We start from the raw sequence: 21,012 nt of genomic DNA, 5'->3' as shown, positions 1-21,012 counted from the left end.
AAATCTCCGGCAGCCTGCTGACTGACAGGAGTGATGTCACTCTCTGCAGTAAGAGAAGAGATTGGATTGGATAGCAGGAGGATGCTGCTGGTGTAGTAGAGAGCTGTGGGGGAGGAGTCTATTATTTTCCCTTCAATGGCAGCCCATTGTGTGAAGGGGGAGGACAGCAGGGGGAGGGGTTTGTTCTCTTGGTCTATTTTGTGTCCTGCAACATATTTCTTGACCAGTGAGATGGTGAGGTGAAGGTTTCCTTCACTTGCTGGCAGGAGTTCTTTAAGAAGGTCAGAAAAGTAAGTGCAGGTGGGGTGGGAGGAGCATCAGAGACCAAGAGCCCCTACGAGCCCTAATGCCCCCCTTACCTCAGAGCCAGGCAGCCTGACTACCCCTTCAGAGGCCCCACAGCCCTTCAGCCCCACTAACCTCTCAAAGTTCTTCTGCACTATTACTTCCTAAAAGGCTCCCTAAGTCCTTCTGCTTCACTTCCTGCTCAGCGGTCCAAAAGAGTCCTTCAGATACAGTAAACCCTCAGGAAGCTCAATTTAGTTCCACTACCTCCTCAGAGACCCCTCAGCTCCTCTACTTCCCACAGAACCTTTAGTATTTTCCTCCCTCTGGCACCAATGATGGATCATATTCTTCATGGCAGGCTGGGGAATGTTTTCTTCCTCCTGACCAGCAATGTAAGGGGCTCTATGTCCATACTCCTGACCCCTGCACTCCATCATTGTGTTGGCTGCATATTGAAATGATTGCCCATTGGCTGCCTGTGTAGTGTAATAATTGCCCTTTGTAGGCCATGTATGGTCAGGATGGTCATTGTCTTGTCTCTTTATTGTCAGTGATGTTTGTTTAGAGGAACACATTACTAAAATGTATCTCCAGAAAGAAGAGAATGTTCTGACTGAAGGGGTAAATCCACAAATAATAAATGTTGGGGCAGCGCTTGCACTATGGACAAAATATCAGAATCCACAACACGATAGTTCCAATAAAACTTTCTGATAACAAATTATGTAGATGACTAGGTGTGCTGGGCTCTGTAGTCCCAAAGAGTTTGTGGTGCCTGAGAACCAAAAGACGCCTCTATAGCAGTAAATGGGGAATACTGGCATTAGGAGCAGAAGTGCTAATCCCCCGCCAGAGTCCCGGCTGCAGATACTCCATTGGATGGCGGGCCGGATACCGTTTTATGTAAACAGAGAGGGCGCCTCTCCTAACCTGGTGACATCCAACGCGTTTGGATTGGAAAATGACAATCGATTTCCCGGTGAAGAGGTCCTAAAAATCGATCCTACCCCCACTCAGATTCCTTAACCATTAATAGCCCAGAATAATTAAATATAACTTCTATATCATCATGACTATGGAGGAAGAGGACGGACATGACGGGGTTACTGGGTGTAAATAGAAGATAAGATCTTATTACCTCCTCTGCTGCCACTTCCAGCAACGTCTCCTCTCTACTTCTTCCCGACTCACCTCTCACCCGGAACTTCCTGTCTGTACCTGACATCACTTCCTGTCTGTCTCCTATTGGATACTTCCTGTTTGAGTAGAAGTGAGATCACCATCTTGTGGAGTTTAGAGGAACTGCAGCCCAGAGAAATACCTCATAATGTGATTACAGCCTTGCCATTGCTTCCAGATGATGGACAGTCCCGGGATTTATTCCTCTGTCCCCTCATGTCCTCATCTCACAGGTTCCAGGACTCCGAGTGCGGAGTGTCAGTGAGGGGATGACGGGGGGAACATTCTCTGGGTCCCATCACCAGGCACTGCAATTATACCAGACTGTGGGGAGCAGTGATCTCCTTTCTGACAGTGATAGTAGAACTCCGACATCAGCAGAGAGGCAGCGGGAGTGTGTGATCAGGTAAGTACCACCACTGACCACCAATGCTGGGCTGGGGTTACACTTTATTCTCACTGACACCAACAATGGGGCTTATTTATTATCACTGACACCAACAATGGGGCTTATTTTATCTCACTGACACCAACAATGGGGCTTCTTTTATCTCACTGACACCAACAATGGGGCTTATTTATTATCACTGACACCAACAATGGGGCTTATTTATTATCACTGACACCAACAATGGGGCATATTTATTATCACTGACACCAACAATGGGGCTTATTTATTTTCACTGACACCAACAATGGGGCTTATTTTATCTCACTGACACCAACAATGGGGCTTATTTATTATCACCGACACCAACAATGGGGCTTATTTATTATCACTGACACCAACAATGGGGCTTATTTTATCTCACTGACACCAACAATGGGGCTTATTTATTATCACTGACACCAACAATGGGGCTAATTTATTATCACTGACACCAACAATGGGGCTTATTTATTATCACTGACACCAACAATGGGGCTTATTTATTATCACTGACACCAACAATGGGGCTTATTTATTATCACTGACACCAACAATGGGGCTTATTTATTATCACTGACACCAACAATGGGGCTTATTTATTATCACTGACACCAACAATGGGGCTTATTTATTATCACTGACACCAACAATGGGGCTTATTTATTATCACTGACACCAACAATGGGGCTTATTTATTATCACTGACACCAACAATGGGGCTTATTTTATCTTACTGACACCAACAATGGGGCTTATTTTATCACTGACACCAACAATGGGGCTTATTTTATCTCACAGGAAATCATCCACATGGGGACTTGCTAACTGAAGTGAGAGTCTTGATTGGTGGATAAGAAATGAGGGATTGGTTTGTTTGGGAAGATAAAACCAGCTATGATACAATTCTCACAGCCTGCAATACTGCTGACCACCACTGGAGGGAGACTCTCCCACATTTATCTGGCTGGACACACACAGGCAGATACAAATCTTTCATACAATCTGATACAATCTAAGGCATGGGTCTTCATACTACGGCCCTCCAGTTGTTCAGGAACTACAATTCCCATCATGCCTAGTCATGTCTGTGAATGTCAGAGTTTTACAATGCCTCATTGGATTTGTAGTTCTGCAACAGCTGGAGGGCTGTAGTTTGAGGATCCCTGATCTAAGGAGTGTGGAGCAGACAAGTGATCCCCACACACTTCAGAGGATCCCCCAAGCGATCTTTCAATCTAGAATCCTGTTGTGATGACTTCTCCCCCCACCCCCGCACACATGATTTTGGGCAGATTGGATGAAGTGTGTGATGTGAGTGGTGTGTCGGGCAGTGATACACACACACATACAGATCCCTGTCTGCCAGATACAATCACTTCCACACACTGACAATAATCTGCATTAGGGAGGAGCTCTGTGTCTGAACAGAAGATTGGATGAACACTGGCTCCTCCCACATTCTTCTGAACATCCAATGTTTACAGCATTTGGTGCAGACGAATGTGACGGCTTCTGTCTGTCACTGGTTTCTAGGGAAGCAACAGCTGTGTCCTTAGCAACCGCTGACTTCACCCTGCCCATTCCCTTACATGGCCACGTAGGCAAATGGGTGGGGCATAGATCATGACATCATTGTCTGAATATGACCATATCAGAGCAATGATGTCACCACTATCCCCGCCCCTTCCTTTATATAGCTGATGACAGCTCAGGACATGATCAGTCAGCAAGTGCTACCATCAGAGATCGCTCCTGTGTGGCGGGTCATTGGGGGGTCATTAGGGAGTCAGTGGGGGGTTGGCATCGGGATTGATGACGGATTTATAATGAAAGACTTATTTGGGGGATTTTATGTTAACAAAAGACATTGAGGGTCTTTATTGCTTTATTTCTGTTGTTTGTGAATGAGTAGGTGCGATATGTACCATGTACCCCAAATTAATTCACGTGGGGGAGGAGCAGTATATGCTGATAAGCCCCCCTGTACACAGACCCCCACATCCACCAAGCCAGAGTTGTGAGCATGGGGCCACGGTGCTTTTCCATGGGAAGAGTCCCCCCTGACAAGCCCCCCATGTAGAGGGCACATGGCCTGGTATGGTTCAGGAGAAGGGGTAGAGCCACACGCTTGTCCCTCCCCTGCTCAGCCAGGCTGCATGCTTGGATGAAGGGTCTGGTGTATATTTTTCTAGAGGGGCACACACTTTTTTTGTATGAGGTCCCCTTTAACCACTTGACAACCGGGCACTTAAACCTACTTAATAACCAGACCAATTTTCAGCTTTCGGTGCTCTCACATTTTGAATGACAATAACTCAGTCATACAACACTGTAACCAAATGAAATTTTTGTCCTTTTTTTCCCACAAATAGAGCTTTCTTTTGGTGGTATTTTATCACCTCTGCGGTTTTTATTTTTTTCGCTATAAATGAAAAAAGAACGAAAATTTTGTAAAAAAAATGAATTTTTCTTCATTTCTATTATAAAATTTAGCAAAAAAGTAATTTTTCTTCATAAATTTGGCCTAAAATGTATACTGCTACATATCTTTGGTAATAATAATAAAAAAATTGGGATATTATTTAGTCTAGGTGGGAGTTATAGGGTCTACAAGCTATGGTACCAATTACTGAAAATTGATCAGTTTGATTACACCTGATGTACTGACAGCCTCTCTCATTTCTTGAGACCCTAACATGCCAGAAAAGTACAAATACCCCCCAAATGACCCCTTTTTGGAAAGTAGACATTCCAAGGTAGTTAGTAACACCATATTGTCATTATACCAGGTTATTTCTCTCACATGGCATGTATATTCCACAAATGACACCCCAAAATATGTTCTGCTGCTCCTCCTGAGTATGGCGATACCACATGTGTGATACTTTTACACAACCTGGCCACATACAGAGGCCCAACACCGAAGTAGCAACTTCTAGCATTCTAGGAGCATAAATTACACATCTAATCTCTCAACCACCTATTACAATTTTTAAAGGCCCTGGAGCACCAGGACAATGGAAACGCCCACAAAGTGACCCCATTTTGGAAAGCTAACACCCCAACTTATAATCTATGAGGCATAATGAGTCTTTTGAACAGTTCATTTTTTCCAGATGTTTTTGGAAAATGTGGGAAAAAATGAAAACGCATTTTTTTTTACAGAAAGTTATCCATTTATAGGATATTTCCAACACATAGCATGTAGATAGAAAAAATTACACCCCAAAATATATTCTGCTGCTCCTCCTGAGTATGGCGATACCACATGTGTGAGACTTTTACACAGCCTGGCCACATAGAGACCCAACATCCAAGAAGCACCATCAGGTGTTCTAGGGACATAAATTACACATCCAATTTCCTTACAATCTTCACATTTTTGAAGGCCCTTCATATTTCTAACACAGCATGTACATACCAAGAGTTACACCCTAAAATACATTCTGCTGAGTAATGGGTACAAAAAAAGAAGATTACCTGTGGTTTTAGTAGTGCAATTGTCCACAGAAGGAGAGCCCCGATCCAGGCAGCAGGCAGAGACGTGATCACTGGTCAGCGACAGTGAATGGAATTGTCCAGGCAGCAGGCAGGAATATTCCAGAGAAGGCAGAGGTATGTTTAGGGTTAGGCAAAAGAGTGGTCGTATAACAAGCCAGGGTCAGTTCCAGAGAAGGCAGAGGTATGTTTAGGGTTAGGCAAAAGAGTGGTCGTATAACAGGCCATGGTCAGTTCCGGAGAAGGCAGAGGTATGTACAGTTCAGTGCAGTGGCATAAGGGGTGTGGGGGGAAATTACAGGAAATTAGAATTGCGTTTACCATACGTCCCTAATAATGTAGAAACGTATGGTAACGGCGGAAACATGTACCAATACAGAGGCCTGGTTGGGAAGGACAATCGGGACAGTAATACGTGGTGTCTCTTCGAATTCCTCTTCTGGAGCACACCCGGCACCTCTTCTGATTTCTGTGGCCTATTTCACGGGAGGGGGTTTTCTCAGGAAAGTGACGCTCGTGGAGTCTGCTCACAGAATCAGAGCGAATATTTTCCGGTGGGTTTTCAGGGTACAAAAGGGCGGTGATGACTTTTTCTTGATATTCCAGATATGATACGGGGTTCTCTGATGATTTTTTTGTAGATTACATAGGAATTATAGAAGGCCAAACTAAAAAAGTAAATGGACACTTTCTTGTACCAGTGGTGGGATTTTCTTGTGGGCAGGTAGGGTTCTATCATCTGGTCATTAAAGTCCACTCCCCCCATGAACAAATTATAGTCATAGATGCATTCTGGTTTTTGGATTGGGCCGGTTCTTTTGGGGACTTCCACGTAGGTGTCGTTGTGGATTGATGTGAGCATGTGGACGTTCCGTTTGTCCCTCCACCTGACAGCCAATATCTCCTGGTTCCTCAATGCTGCAGACTCCCCTCATCTGAGCTTTTCATTCACCAGTTTTTGCGGGAAGCCTTTTCTTTTGGGTCTTATTGTGCCACATGCTGGGGTATTCTTAAGGTAAAGACAGCGAAACAGGGGCAAGCTGGTGTAGAAATTATCCACATAAAGGTGGTATCCCTTTCCAAAGAGTGGATAGATCAGATCCCAGACTACTTTTCCGCTGACTCCCATATACTCTGGGCATTCAGGGGGATGCAGTTGGGAGTCCTTCCCTTCATACACCATGAATGAGTAGAGGTACCCTGTGGCTCTGTCGCAAAGTTTGTACATTTTGACCCCATATCGGGCCCTTTTGCTGGGGATGAACTGCTTGATGCCCAGCCTGCCTGAGAATTTGACAAGGGACTCATCCACGGATATGTTCTGGTCAGGGGTATATAATTGGGGAAATTGTTGAGAGAAAAATTTTAGAAGTGGCCGAATTTTATATAGCTTGTCAAAAGCAGGGTCATTTCGGGGAGGGCACTGGGCGTTGTCGTTAAAGTGGAGGAACCGCATAATTATTAAATATCGGGATCTTGGCATAAGGGTGGAGAAGAGTGGCATGTGGTGAATGGGTTTGGTGGACCAGTAGGAGTACAATTGTTTTTTTTTTTGAAAGTCCCATAGTAAACGTTAGGCCTAAGAAAATGTTGAATTCCTCCACGGTTAGTTCTCTTCACTCAAAGGGGCGGGCATATCTGGAACCAGGGTTGCTTTTTATGTACTGCTGTGCATAGAGATTGCACTGGGCCACAATGAAGGATAGCAAATCTTCGGTGAAAAGTAAATTAAAAAAATTAAGCATGGAAAAGTTTTCGGTGTTCACCTGGACACCTGGCTGGGCAGTGAAAGGGGGGATATTTGCTGCTCCGGAATTAGGGGGAAGCCACAGGGGGTTTTGAAGGCCATAGGGAAGGCTGGCATGGCCCCTATCCCTTTGGGGCTGAGATGACACCCTACTGGTGCCTGGGCTTTGTTGCAGTGGCACATCGCTTGAGGTGGACGGCACATCGCTTGAGGTGGACGGCACAGCGCTTGAGGTGGACGGCACAGCGTTTGAGGTGGACGGCACAGCGCGTCTGGGAGTAGGCCGCTTCTCCACGCCAGCACCCCTTCTTTTCCTGGGCACACGTTCCTCTTCAGATTCGGAATCAGACCCACTGTCTATAACGGGTTCATAGGCCGAATCCGAATTGGACAGAGACTCCTCGCTGCTCTCATCGCTCATGGCTAGTAGACGCTGGTAGACCTGCTCACCGGTAAAGATTTTTTTTGCCATACTGGTGGCTGGTGAGGCTGTACTGCAGAGCACTGTGGTGGCACTGGTGGACACAGTTGGGCACAGGCGGCACTTATGTGCACTGTAGTGGCACAGGTGTGGCTCTGGTGGGCACAGGCGGCACTGGTGGGCACAGGCGGCACTGGTGGGCACAAGACAAGATGGTAAAAGACCGTTGTTATTGGTCAGTTACCGTGATCTGTGTAGCGCCGGGTCTCATAGACCCGGCGCGCACGGAATTTTCTTTGTGCGCGCCCGACACGGCGCGCATTACATAACGGCGGCCCCCAGTTAAGCAACCACCTTGCCGCCGTTATATGACGGCGGCTGGTGGTTAACTGGTTAATAACAACTTTATCAGTGCAGCCTCACCTGTGTCCACCATTGTAGCCTCTGCTCACTGTGCCCACCATTGTAGCCTCTGCTCACTGTGCCCACCATTGTAGCCTCTGCTCACTGTGCCCACTGTAACGGAACGTCCCCCACACTCCGCTGAGTACTTCCGTCATATATTGTTTATTAGAAACAAAATCAAGTCTTATACACAGTTAAAGAGGAAGTAACCAGAACATAAATTAACATGAGCTAATGAACTAATCCTTTAGACAGACGAGGTGACTCAGATATGACCTTTAAGGCCTTGTACTCACGAGCAGACATGTCTGATGAAACCGGTCCGCGGACCGTTTTCATCGGACATGTCTGCCCGGGGACTTCTGTTCAATGGCTGTACACACCATCGAACAGAAGTCCGCGCGTAAACAATATGCGGGGCGTGTACGCGCTGTCGCCGCGTCAATGACGCGGCGACGTGGGCGGGCCTGCCTTTTAAATGCTTCCACGCATGTGTCGAAGTCATTCGACGCATGCGAGGGATGGCGGGCGGCCGGACATGTACGGTAGGTCTGTACAGACGACCGTACATGTCTGGGCTGACAGGTTTCCACTGGACTGTTTTAAAGCAAGTTCAGGAAACAGTTGTCCGCTGGAAACCTGTCCGATCCGCCCGAAAATGGTCCGCTCGGGCCTACACACGACCGAACATGTCTGCTGAAACTGGTCCGCGGTTCGGTCGTGTGTATGGGGCCTTAGGGTAGACGTCACATCTCCTCGCTCACCGGCTATACAATACACATTATCATAAGTACAAGGACATCTTCACACAATAGCAGGAGCTTCCAGTAGCCAGTGTCGGCTCGTCTCCTACATTGTACAGAGGCCAATGTGATCAGCTCTTTCAATTAGCATGTTGTTCAGAATTAACAACTAAGAATAGTCTTTACATCTATCCTGGCAGATATTGTGGAGAAATATTACTGTCCCATTTTAAGTAATCCAAGACATATTTTCTCAGTCACCCATCCTGGCACAGGGTAACTTAGACATAAGGGGCCAGATTCACGTAGATCAGCGGATCTATAGATCCGCTCGATCTACGTGATTTAAGATCCGCTCCCGCAAGTTTGAGAGGCAAGTGGCTAATTCACAAACCACTTACCTCTAAACTTGCGGCGGCGGATCCTAAATCCCCTGGCGGAATTCAAATTCCGCGGCTAGGGGGAGTGTACTATTTAAATCAGGCGCGTTCCCGCGCCGATTTAAATGCGCATGCGCCGTCCGGGGAATTTCCCGGCGTGCATTGCTCCCACTGACGTCACTAGGACGTCACTAGGACGTCTCTGTTCTTACCGCACTGTGATTGGCCAAAGCATTTGGGTCATAGTGCATGCTTGGCCAATCATCAGCCAGCAATGCACTGCGATCAGCCAGCAATGCATGGGCCGTGATGCGCCACTCAAATTTGGCCGATAATGGCCCACAATGTTTGCAATTCGGTGAACAACCGAACAGACGATGTTCAAATCGAACATGAGTTCAACTCGAACTTGAAGCTCATCCCTAGTGGCGAAAAACCTTTAAGGCCTAGCTAGTAGCTGCAGTGTAGTTCAGCATCATGGGAAATGTAGTTCCAAAACATCTGGGGTGCCAAGGTTCGCCATCACTGCTCTAGGGTGTCTTCTTTCAAAAAATATATTGCGTTTTGGGGGTTTTATATAATGTTCAGGCCTAAAATGATTCTTTAACATCTTCCCACCCGGCCTATAGCAGAATGACGGCCAGACGGGGTTCCATTATCCTGATTGGATGTCACATGACATCCAGAAGAATAAGCCGCTCGGGCGCAGGGCGATCGTTGGTGTTGTGTGTCGCTCTGACAAACCGCATCTCCAGTCTCAGTAATGCCCTGTACACACGATCGGAAATTCCGACAAGAAAACCGTGGATTTTTTTTTTACGACGGAATGTTGGCTCAAACTTGTGTTGCATACACACGGTCACACAAATCTTGTCGGAAATTCCAAATGTCAAGAACGCGGTGACGTATAAGACGTACGATGAGCCAAAATCAATGAAGTTCATTAGGCAGTTCGGCTCTTTTGCTTGACTCTGAGCATGCGTGTTTTATTTTGCGCGTCAGAATTGCATACAGACGATCAGAATTTCCGACAAGAACTTTTTCCGTCGGAAAAATTGAGAACCTGCTCTCAATCTTTTGTTGGCGGAAATTCCGACAGCAAATGTCCGATGGAGTATAAACACGGTCACAGTTTCCAACCAAAAGCTCACATCGAAGATTTCCTGTCAGAATTTCCAATCGTGTGTATGCAGCATAAGACGTTGGCTCTTCACCATGTGATCAGCTGTGTCCAATCAAAGCTAATCACATCATAACCAGAAAGTGCCAGTTATCAGCTTTCTTTTATTCATGCTGGTGTTGTAGTGGATGTGATAAAAATAGTCAAACTAAGATAATGAAATGCCTATTTCAATGCACAAACACATGCTTTATATCACATATGATTATATATATATATAACGTATGCAAATAGGTTATTGATTGCTATAGGAATAATCACATATAATCGTAATGCATAATTTACCCCTTTGCTAATATAATGTTGTATTTCAGAGATGCATCACATGGTTTATCAGAACAGGAACTCAGTCTGCAAAAAACAACTATTTTAGGACAGCTGAAAGTCCCTAAGAACCACAGAACCAGACAGATGCCAGACGCCAGGACGTCACAAGAATAATATTACATATTAATGAGAATGTTGAATATTAATGAATATTAATGAGCATGATCGTGTGTTCGGTCATGCGCTCTTGAATGTACTTGTAATCCATATAAAAACACACGGCTTACAATAAAAAGCAGAAGTAACGGTCTTCACCCTGAGACACAAGTCTGAGTGTAGATTATTTACTTTAGTTCGTTAGTTTGTACAAACGCTTCTTATCTAATTTGGCTCAGGAAGCAGATATCAGACACTCCGTGCACTTGGCTCGGGTCCAAAACAATTGACGCCCATCGTGGGCCTTCGGGCTTCCTGATTCGGGCCAAGCCGATCGAGAGGGGACTGGGACGGAGACCAATGCGGACGGGTGCAGAGACTGATCACCTCTGAGAACGGTAAGACACTTTTAATTTGTCTACTGTTCATCCCGCCCGTGGTTGGTTAGTTCCTGTTCCCGTGTCGGCTTGCCCTCGATCAGCAAAGCAGGCAGATAATATAGCTTGCCCGAGGGTCATTTATAAGAACCTGCATTGGTATCTGCAGCCTGTATTTTGTTTCCTGTTGTTTTTGTTTTGTTCTGTCAAGCTTGGGACGGCTGTTGGGAATAAGGGGATTAATTATATAATCACGGATGAGATTTGACGTGGTCAAACTCCTCCTGGGGGAATAAATAATTGTGCTGTGAAGCACGGATGACCAGGAGGGGGCGTCAGGAGAACGCATAGTTGCGTGGGGATCCCGTGAGGACTAATAATCCTATATTTCACTGCGGTTGTCACATATCTTGGTGTTTTGTTATATGTGCTGGCCTCTGATGTTTGGATGAGACAGGCAGAAAGGAATAGAGTCACAGATGCGATAACTGGCTGTGATAACGTGGTCAAACTTCTCTCAGGGTTGTTGTAAGGAATACCTGAGAAGGTGCGCACAGCTCAGGGTATCAGGTACTACTGCACAGGTGTGCACAAAGGTGTGCAGGGAAAATCCTGTGACGTTGTTCTGAGGTCTCATCTTTTAATCACATGAGCCAGGGATGTCATGTCCTGAATGTGTCTGTGGGCTACTGTTAGGAATTCATTCAGAGGGTTGGGGGTTGGTGAAAGTGATAACCCCAGGATACAGGGAAGAAATTCTTGGCCTGAAACCTTTGTTGGTAGATTTTCCAGATGTGTTGGTGTTCAGATTAAACGTGCACTACCCAGTCAGAATTGTAGTCGGGGCATCATTACCAGCAATAGAAGGTGAAGCTAGAGAGAGGGGATACTTACCTATTAGGTGCCCACTCCAGCCAGAACAGCCAGAAAAGTGTGAGGAGGGTGAAAAGGACAGAGTCAGAAGTTTGGGTTTGCCTCTGGGAGACGTAAATGACATTTAAAGGAACGCACTGTATTTAACTGCTGTATTGTTTAAGCTCGTCTGTCTGCAGCAGGCTGACACTTTCGATTTAAAAAAAAAAAAAAAAAGGAGAAAGTGTACTTTTAAAAAAGAGGAAGTGACAGCGCAGAAAGATCTCAAAAGAGCACGCAGCCAAAACTTCAAACTTGTGTCCTAGACAGCCTTGTAATACAAAATCCAGAGATCTGAACGTGTATCCCTCCATTAAATAGCAATGGGACAGAAGTTAGAAAAGCCGAGGGAAGGCAGCTTAGCTTACAGCTTGGTTTTAGAGAGGGAGGGAAAAACAGCAGTTAAGAGGATAAATGAACTTGCAAAAGTATGTGACATCAACATGCACATGGGTGGGAGGTTGCAGGCAGAAGAATGGAGGGTGTTGTTAAAACGGAAAAAAGGTCTATTGTCTGATCATGGCTTATTAGCTACAGCTGAAGCCTGGTACAGAGTATCGCAAGCTGTCCAAGTAGAGGGGTGGTCAGAGCAAGAGACAAACCAACATGGATATATTGTATATGTGTATCATAAACCAGAATGTACATTTGAGTCTGGACGGCCACCACCCTATAATGGCGTCCGAGCACAGGACAGGAAACCCTGCCCCTCAGCAACCGCCCCCTCACTTGATCCTCCCACCAGGCACCGTCCCAAGGTACCACCTCCTTCAGCACCCATGGCACCTCCCAAGGGCAGTGGCCATCTTGCAACACCCAACACTGGTGACACAGGAAGACTCCCCATGACTGCTTCCTGTGACGGCCATATTGGTACACCCATACCTATATGCCCAGTGTTAGATCAGACCGGAGCATATTACAAGGAAGGTGTTAACCCATTAATGATGTTAGAAGATGATGAGGATGAGGCAGAGGAAAGCATTGATAGTCACTGCCACTCACCTGAGCACCAAGAAGCGTCAGTGACCAAGGGGGGCGTCGCTCCAACTGGTACCACTCCCAGTTCAGCCAGTCATGAAGACCAGGGCCCAGCTCAGATTATAGTGTCTGGAGGCCTGTCGGATGTGAACACCAAGACAACTACACTTCCATACCAGGGCCATGAACCAGTACATCCCCCCCTTCAGTCACCTCACAGGGCGCTGCATGAATTCTGTATGGAATCTGACCGAGTGACATCCTCACATCTCCATCCCACTTCCACAGCAGCACGGCCTACATCCGCAGGCCTGTGGGGAGCAGCGCAAGCAACCAGGGTTGGTGCTAGGTTCTCACTCCCATTGTATTCCCCTCCTCATTCACAACCGTTCTCTGAGGACACGGCGAATGTCTCAGGAGGACCCACAGGTGATTCACATGACACCATACAGTATGGCCCCCCCCCACAAAACAGGGGACTACCTCTCCAACCATCACAACAGGGAAATTACTGGAGACTTCCACCCAGTGGGTCACAACCTCACATACCAAGGGGGGAAATGCCACCTGCACCACTAGGCGCACCCCTGATGTATGTGACCTTTAGCCCTCAACAAGCATCATCCCTTGTAACCAGTCTACCAGATCCTGAAAAACAGCCCATGCCATTTTACAGAAGAGTTGCCCAGATCCAGAAGGCATACTCCTGTGCCTGGCGGGACCTGGTAAGTCTCTGTGAAATCAAAGCAGGGGATGCTTACTGGCCAGTAATGCTAAGGTGTTTCAAAGTGGACAGTGGCATCCCTGACAATACATATGGTTCGGGATGTGAGTTTGTGACGCAGTTACAACAGTGGGCACGTGACCGCCTGGCAGACCAAGCAACAAACATCCAAGACATTACACAAGATAAGGCTGAATCAGTTGAGAAATTCCATACTAGGATGTTACAGGTGTTCACCGATTTGGGATTCAGCACACAAAACAAGGCACATACGCAGATGCTATCCTCTGCATTTGTAACAGGCCTCAGGGACACAATCCGGAAAGGCCTGCTACTATCTCGGCCAGAGTACAGAGTGTTACCTCTTGACACTCTACTACTGGTAGCAAAGGGCATAGAGTCCTCACAGGGTAATAGGAAGGCAGTCCCTCTCATGTTGACTTCTGACACACCATACCCGCCACCACAAACACGAAACCCGCGAGCCTGCTGTTACAACTGTGGAAAGCCCGGACATTTTCGGAGACAATGCCGAAGCCCGTGGAGATCCGATCGAAGACAGCCCGATCAAGGGGACCAAAGAAGAGGAGATGCTCAACACCAAGGACAAAACGTCCAGGGGAATCCCAACTCAGCACCCAATGATTGGCCTCCTCCTCCTCTGTTTGGCCATATGGATCCATAGGAATTCGGCAAGCCTGTGTCATACACTCCAACCATGATCGCAACACACAAAGATTCAGGGGGACCTCTAGCCAAGATAACACTCAGCATCGAGGGCCGGCCCACACAGTTCATTTGCGACACAGGTGCTGCCCGGTCTGTTATTCGAACGAAAGAATTACCCGATATCTCCTTCCTATCTGACAATGACATCACGTGCGTTGGAGTGGATGGAACACCCCGAAAAAGTCCTCTAACCCGCCCCCTACAAGTTGGCAACATCCCTGACCTGCTAACAAGATTTGTGGTTTCCGACACCTGTCCCTTGAACTTACTAGGGGCTGACGTCTTATCCAGACTCCAGGCCTCAATCTCCTTCCAACCTGATGGTGGTATCCGAGTAACCTCACCACTGACTGATGAAGACACGTCAGCATTATGCTCCATTCCGCTCTTGCTGTCCCTAAACGTAGAAGACAAGACTGGAATTCCGGAAGAGGTTTTAACCCGAATACCTTCCTGCCTGTGGTCTACAGGCCCAGAAGACATCGGTCATCTAAAAGTCCCGCCTGTCATGGTCAGAATGAAGCCTGGTGCCCCTTTCCCCAGAAAACCCCAATACCCCCTCAAGCCCTCCGTGTCAGCAGCAATCACTCGCCAGATAGAGGCCCTCCTCCAGAATGGGGCTCTTATACCCTGCACAAGCCCCTGCAACACCCCACTCTTCCCAGTCAAGAAGAAAACCCCAAAAGGAGAACCTGTGAAATATCGCATGGTGCAGGACCTGCGAGCAGTGAATGAAGCCACCATACTGGAGACACCCATCGTACCCAACCCACACACCTTGCTGGCAGGAATACCACCCACGGCCAAGTACTTTACTGTGGTGGACCTAGCGAACGCCTACTTCAGTGTCCCCCTAGACCCGCGTTGTCAATTCTTATTCAGTTTCATCCACGAAAGGAAAAGCTACACCTGGACTGTAATGCCGCAAGGTGCCCAGAACTCCCCGTCCCAATTCTCCAAGGCAATGAAATTCATTCTGGACACGTGGATCAAACTCCACCCAGACGTTGTGCTTCTCGAATATGTGGATGACCTCTTGCTTTGCGCAGATACCCAAAATGAGGCTGCCACCCACTCTGAAGACCTTCTTTGTTACCTGGCTGAACAAGGCTGTAAAGCATCAAAACAGAAGATCCAGTGGTGCAAGCAAACAGTGGTCTTCCTTGGACATTGTATCTCACAAGGCGTAAGACATCTTACTCAAGAACGAATAGCTGTGATCAAAGCAATTCCGGTGCCAGTTGGCCACAAGTCTCTCCATGCTTTTCTGGGCCTAATATCTTATTGTCGTTCATGGATTCCAGAAGCATCTCTGCTAATGCAACCACTCTATGATGCTCTAAAGACTGATCCTTTCACTCTGCCACCAGAGGCCCTTACAAACTTTGAAATTCTGAAACAGATCCTGTCGTCGGCCCCTGCCCTTGGCATACCAGACTATGAAAAGAGCTTCAAGCTATTTGTCTCAGAGAGAGAAGGACACGCCACAGGAGTACTGGCCCAATCTTGTGACAACAGACTTAGACCTATCGGGTACTATTCCTGTCGATTGGATCCAGTAGCTAGGGGGGCACCCTCCTGCCTCAGAGCTGTTTTCGCAGCCCAAGCCCTTCTGGACAAAACTGCAGATCTCGTGTTGGGCCACTTCCTCATCCTTCTAGCTCCGCATGACATATCAGCCGTGCTAAACCAAGTACAACCAAAACATATGTCAGCAGCAAGACATCTCAGACTACAATGCACTTTGCTCCTCCCGGACAATATATCCCTCCTCAGATGTAACACCCTCAACCCGTCCACTCTGCTCCCGCTTTTCGAGGGGGGATACGACCCTTACGATATCTCTCACGACTGTCTTGAAATCATGAAGATGGAAACTACACACCTGCCAACAGTTAGCAGAGTGCCTCTGGACGACCCTGACCTGACTATCTATGTTGATGGATCAAGATATGCAGATCATGAAGGGAGGTACCACACAGGATATGCTGTCACTACCAGAGACACAATCCTCCATGCCTCTGCATTGCCCCCCTCTAAGTCCGCACAAGAAGCAGAACTTCAGGCCCTAATCATGGCATGCAAGCTGGCGGAAGGGAAGAAGGCTAACATTTATACGGACTCAAGATACGCTCTTGGAGTGGCCTGTGACTATGGTGTCCTGTGGAAGAATAGGGGTTTTCTGACAGCAGTGGGTACACCTATAAAACACAGCGCAGCAGTCAGGGACCTGATTGATGCTCTGCTACTTCCTACCCAAGTGGCAGTTCTCAAGGTAAAGGCACATGGCAGACTGAACACTCAAGAAGCACAAGGTAATCACTTGGCGGACACTGCAGCAAAACATGCCGCGAAAGGTGTGCGAGAAGTTGTACGCAGAGTGGACGTCCAAAACATTCCAACACAAGAGACAGTACAAGCCACCATGATCTTGCAGAACCCTCCTGTGGATTGGGCACGCTTGAAGGAAATGCAAGAGGCAGCAAGTGAAGAGGAAAAAGGAACATGGACGAAGAAGGGAGCCATATTGAAGGATGGACTCATGGAAGTGAATAAGAGACCATGTTTACCACGGTCCATGTTCCCAGCTGTGGTGCAGTGGGCTCATGGTGCTTCTCACCTGTCGAAGACCTTGATGAATGCTTTGATCAATAAATACTACCTGGCCCCAGGAATTACCCCACTTACCAACAACTTCTGTAAGTCATGCGTCATTTGTGCCAAGTGCAACCCAGGCAGAACGGAAAAGACACCCATGAAACATCTAGCTAAAGCTCAATATCCCTTTCAACGAATACAGATTGATCATATTCAGATGCCGAAGAGTGGCCGGTATGAATACGCTCTAGTAATCGTTGATATGTTCAGTTCCTGGCCGGAAGCGTTCCCTGTGACCAACTGAACAGCGAAGACCACAGCCAAGAAGCTTCTAACGGAAATAGTGTGCAGATATGGTGTCCCAGAGGTCATAGAGAGTGATCAGGGGCCGGCTTTCACGGCCTCGTTAACCAAAGAAATATGGACAGCCCTAGGGGTCACACTTGCTTTCCACACCCCGTATCACCCTCAGAGCAGTGGGAAGGTAGAAAGATTGAATGGCACAATAAAATCCCGAATGTTGAAAATGTCTCAGGAGACAGGGATGAGCTGGCCAGATAGTCTACCCATCGCCCTGTTCAGTGTGAGATACACTCCTAAAGAGAGCCATGGTTTATCACCTTATGAAATACTGTTTGGTTCAGCCCCGAGATTAGGGTGTTATTATCCACAACAGTTACAGTTACAATCCGATGTATTAACTGATTATGTGACTGCTTTGTCTCGTGAATTAACCCGAATCCATGCAAAGGTTTTCTCTTCCATTCCAGATCCTGAGTTAGATACAGGAACACACAAGCTGGTCCCCGGTGATTGGGTTCTGGTGAAGAAATTTGTGCGAAAACACCCTCTTGAACCAAGATATGACGGTCCCTTCCAGGTCCTCCTAATAACAGCTACATCTGTGAAAGTTGCAGGGAAGAATACCTGGACACACGCCTCCCACTGCAAGAAGGTCACCATACCCAAGGAAACGGATAAAGATAAATCATGATCATATATATCCTTTGTCTGTGTGGGTTGACTGGGGCACAGCATGCAGCCATTACTAAGAAAGATGGGAAGGTCATTTTTTGGTATAATTCATCTGATACCCATATAGCCACGTTTGACTTCCACCCGTGTAAGATACTCCCATGTCCTGAGCATGACAGCAGGTCAGAACGGTATGAAAAAGGTGACGGAGAGGGATATATATGTGTCACTAAAGGGTCATGGGGAAAAAATTGTGACAGTTGGGGAGCAGCAGCTTGGAACACAGGGACACCCTGGGGATATAACCCTCTGCCAGCCTATGACAGTAAAGACAGCCAGGGGGAGCCCTTGCTAACCCGTCTTACCCTCACCAAGCCAGGGCCCAGTATGACACTTGTCCTAAACATACGGAATCCGAGCCCATCCGATAAGGGAGAGTATGTGTTGGGGTGGTGGTTCGGAGGTGGTCACTGGGGTCATAGAGGGTCTTTCCGTCTAGAAGATATGTACAACAACAATGAATGGCAGCCAATCAAGAACCTGCCGCCCCCACTAAACCCCTTAAAGCCCCATGTACAGACCCTGGAGGACATGGTTGCAATAGCAGATCCTACCTTCAAGGATACAATGGAGGTTGAGACCGGCCTTTCAGAAATCAATCTCTGGCTAGAATGGATGAGATATAGCGCCAGCAGACATAATAAAACCAACTGCTATGTCTGTGGTAGTGCTAGGCCACATTTGGGTACAGTCCCATTAGTTATACCTAAAAAAGAGGAAGAGTGCTTCCTAAGCCTCTACGCTAACATTTCCACCAACCAATTAACATGTGAAAAATGGAAAAAGGAATATCCCATAGACACCAGTGCTTCAATACCTAAGATAGCTATCACCTTATACCCTGGAAACTACACTTGTTATGCTCACCATGAAGGGAGGGGTAAAAACCTAGGTAACTTCTCCAAAGGTTACTGTGCTTCTTACAGTCATGTCCCGGCCAACTTAATACAGAATCAAAGTCAATCCTTGGGGGATGTGTATTGGATATGTGGAGACATGCAAGTGAGGTCCAGATTGGAAGGACAATGGAGGGGAGAATGTGCCCTTGCAAAGGCCATCATGCCTCTGCACATCCTAACCCTAACGGAAGGTATTCACAACACACAGGGTAAGAGGACAAAAAGGGAAGCCCTTCCGGGAAGTTTTGACCCTCATGTGTATTTAGATGCCATTGGAGTTCCGAGGGGGGTCCCTGATGAATTCAAGGCCCGAGACCAGGTAAAAGCAGGTTTAGAGGCCCTAATCCCCATAATAACTGTTAGCAAAAATGTAGACTGGATAAATTATATATATTACAATCAGCAAAGGTTTGTCAATTACACGAGAGACGCATTCCAGGGAATAGCCGAACAGTTGGAGGCCGACTCTCAAATGACTTTCCAGAACCGGATGGCTCTGGATATGATATTTGCAGAGAAAGGAGGGGTTTGTACTGTGATAGACAAGATGACCAGCACCACTTGCTGTACCTATATTCCAGACAACACCGGCCCGAATGGCCAAGTCACTGTAGCCCTTAAAAAGTTGAAGAATCTGTCAGTTGAACTAAAGAAAAATTCAGGCATCACAGATCCATGGGACCAATACTTCAGTTGGATGAACGGGTGGCAGAGAATTTTAACCCAAATAGGAGTAACCATACTAATCTTTCTATTTCTCCTCGCTCTGATAATTTGTTGCATACTCCCTTGTTTAAAGAAATGTATAGAGAAAGCAGTAGAACAAGGAATCCCTACGTTCGTGAACCAAGACATAGGGCTCGAGGAAGATGAGTACGAAGAACCGCACATTCCACTACAGACATTCCCAGTCTCACATCATGAATAGGCAGGATGACAGGGACAGATAGGGTAGGAGCCTTGAGGCCGCGACCTGGGTCCAGCTGCAGCGAAAGCCATCCTCACCACTAGAGGCTCTGGGGAAAACCTGCTGGACCTTAGACTCCGCGCGCCTTGGGGTGGGGAAACTTAGATTAAAACAGGGACAGATTAAAATAGATTAAAATAGACATTTCAAGGGGGGTGCTGTAGTGGATGTGATAAAAATAGTCAAACTAAGATAATGAAATGCCTATTTCAATGCACAAACACATGCTTTATATCACATATGATTATATATATATATAACGTATGCAAATAGGTTATTGATTGCTATAGGAATAATCACATATAATCGTAATGCATAATTTACCCCTTTGCTAATATAATGTTGTATTTCAGAGATGCATCACATGGTTTATCAGAACAGGAACTCAGTCTGCAAAAAACAACTATTTTAGGACAGCTGAAAGTCCCTAAGAACCACAGAACCAGACAGATGCCAGACGCCAGGACGTCACAAGAATAATATTACATATTAATGAGAATGTTGAATATTAATGAATATTAATGAGCATGATCGTGTGTTCGGTCATGCGCTCTTGAATGTACTTGTAATCCATATAAAAACACACGGCTTACAATAAAAAGCAGAAGTAACGGTCTTCACCCTGAGACACAAGTCTGAGTGTAGATTATTTACTTTAGTTCGTTAGTTTGTACAAACGCTTCTTATCTAATTTGGCTCAGGAAGCAGATATCAGACACTCCGTGCACTTGGCTCGGGTCCAAAACAGTGTGAGTAGAGGAGAGTCAATCAGTGTCTCTCCTGACAGGAGGGATCTGCACTGATATTCAGCATTGATTATCAGTACAGGCCAATCGCCAGTGATGATCGCCAGTTATGACCACCAGTGCCCACAGGCATGCTAATCAGTGACCACCAGTGATGCTAATCAGTGCCCACCAGAGATGCCAATCAGTGACCACCAGCCATGCCAATCAGTGACCACCAGGGATGCCAGTCAGTGCCCACCAGTGAAATAGAAATCTGACTTATTTACAGCATTTTTTATTATTCTTTTTATTAAGCTTTTAAAGATTATATTACATCAACAAAGCCTATCGGGAATACCCAGGCTAGA

General features: G+C 46.6%; 1 long non-coding RNA gene across 1 annotated transcript; it reads left to right on the top strand.

The window, feature by feature from the left end:
• Window positions 1-10,453: 10,453 nt before the first annotated feature.
• On the top strand, window positions 10,454-20,544 carry LOC120921823. Its single transcript, XR_005744993.1, has 2 exons — window positions 10,454-11,092; window positions 20,270-20,544. It is a non-coding gene; the product is annotated as an uncharacterized LOC120921823 (long non-coding RNA).
• The last annotated feature ends 468 nt before the right edge of the window (window positions 20,545-21,012 follow it).

This window comes from Rana temporaria (assembly GCF_905171775.1).
Source record: "Rana temporaria chromosome 4 unlocalized genomic scaffold, aRanTem1.1 chr4x, whole genome shotgun sequence".
In the NCBI taxonomy this organism is placed as follows: Eukaryota; Metazoa; Chordata; class Amphibia; order Anura; family Ranidae; genus Rana; species Rana temporaria.
Note: the sequence above shows the minus strand (reverse complement) of the source record. Positions and strands in the feature narration are given on the sequence as shown.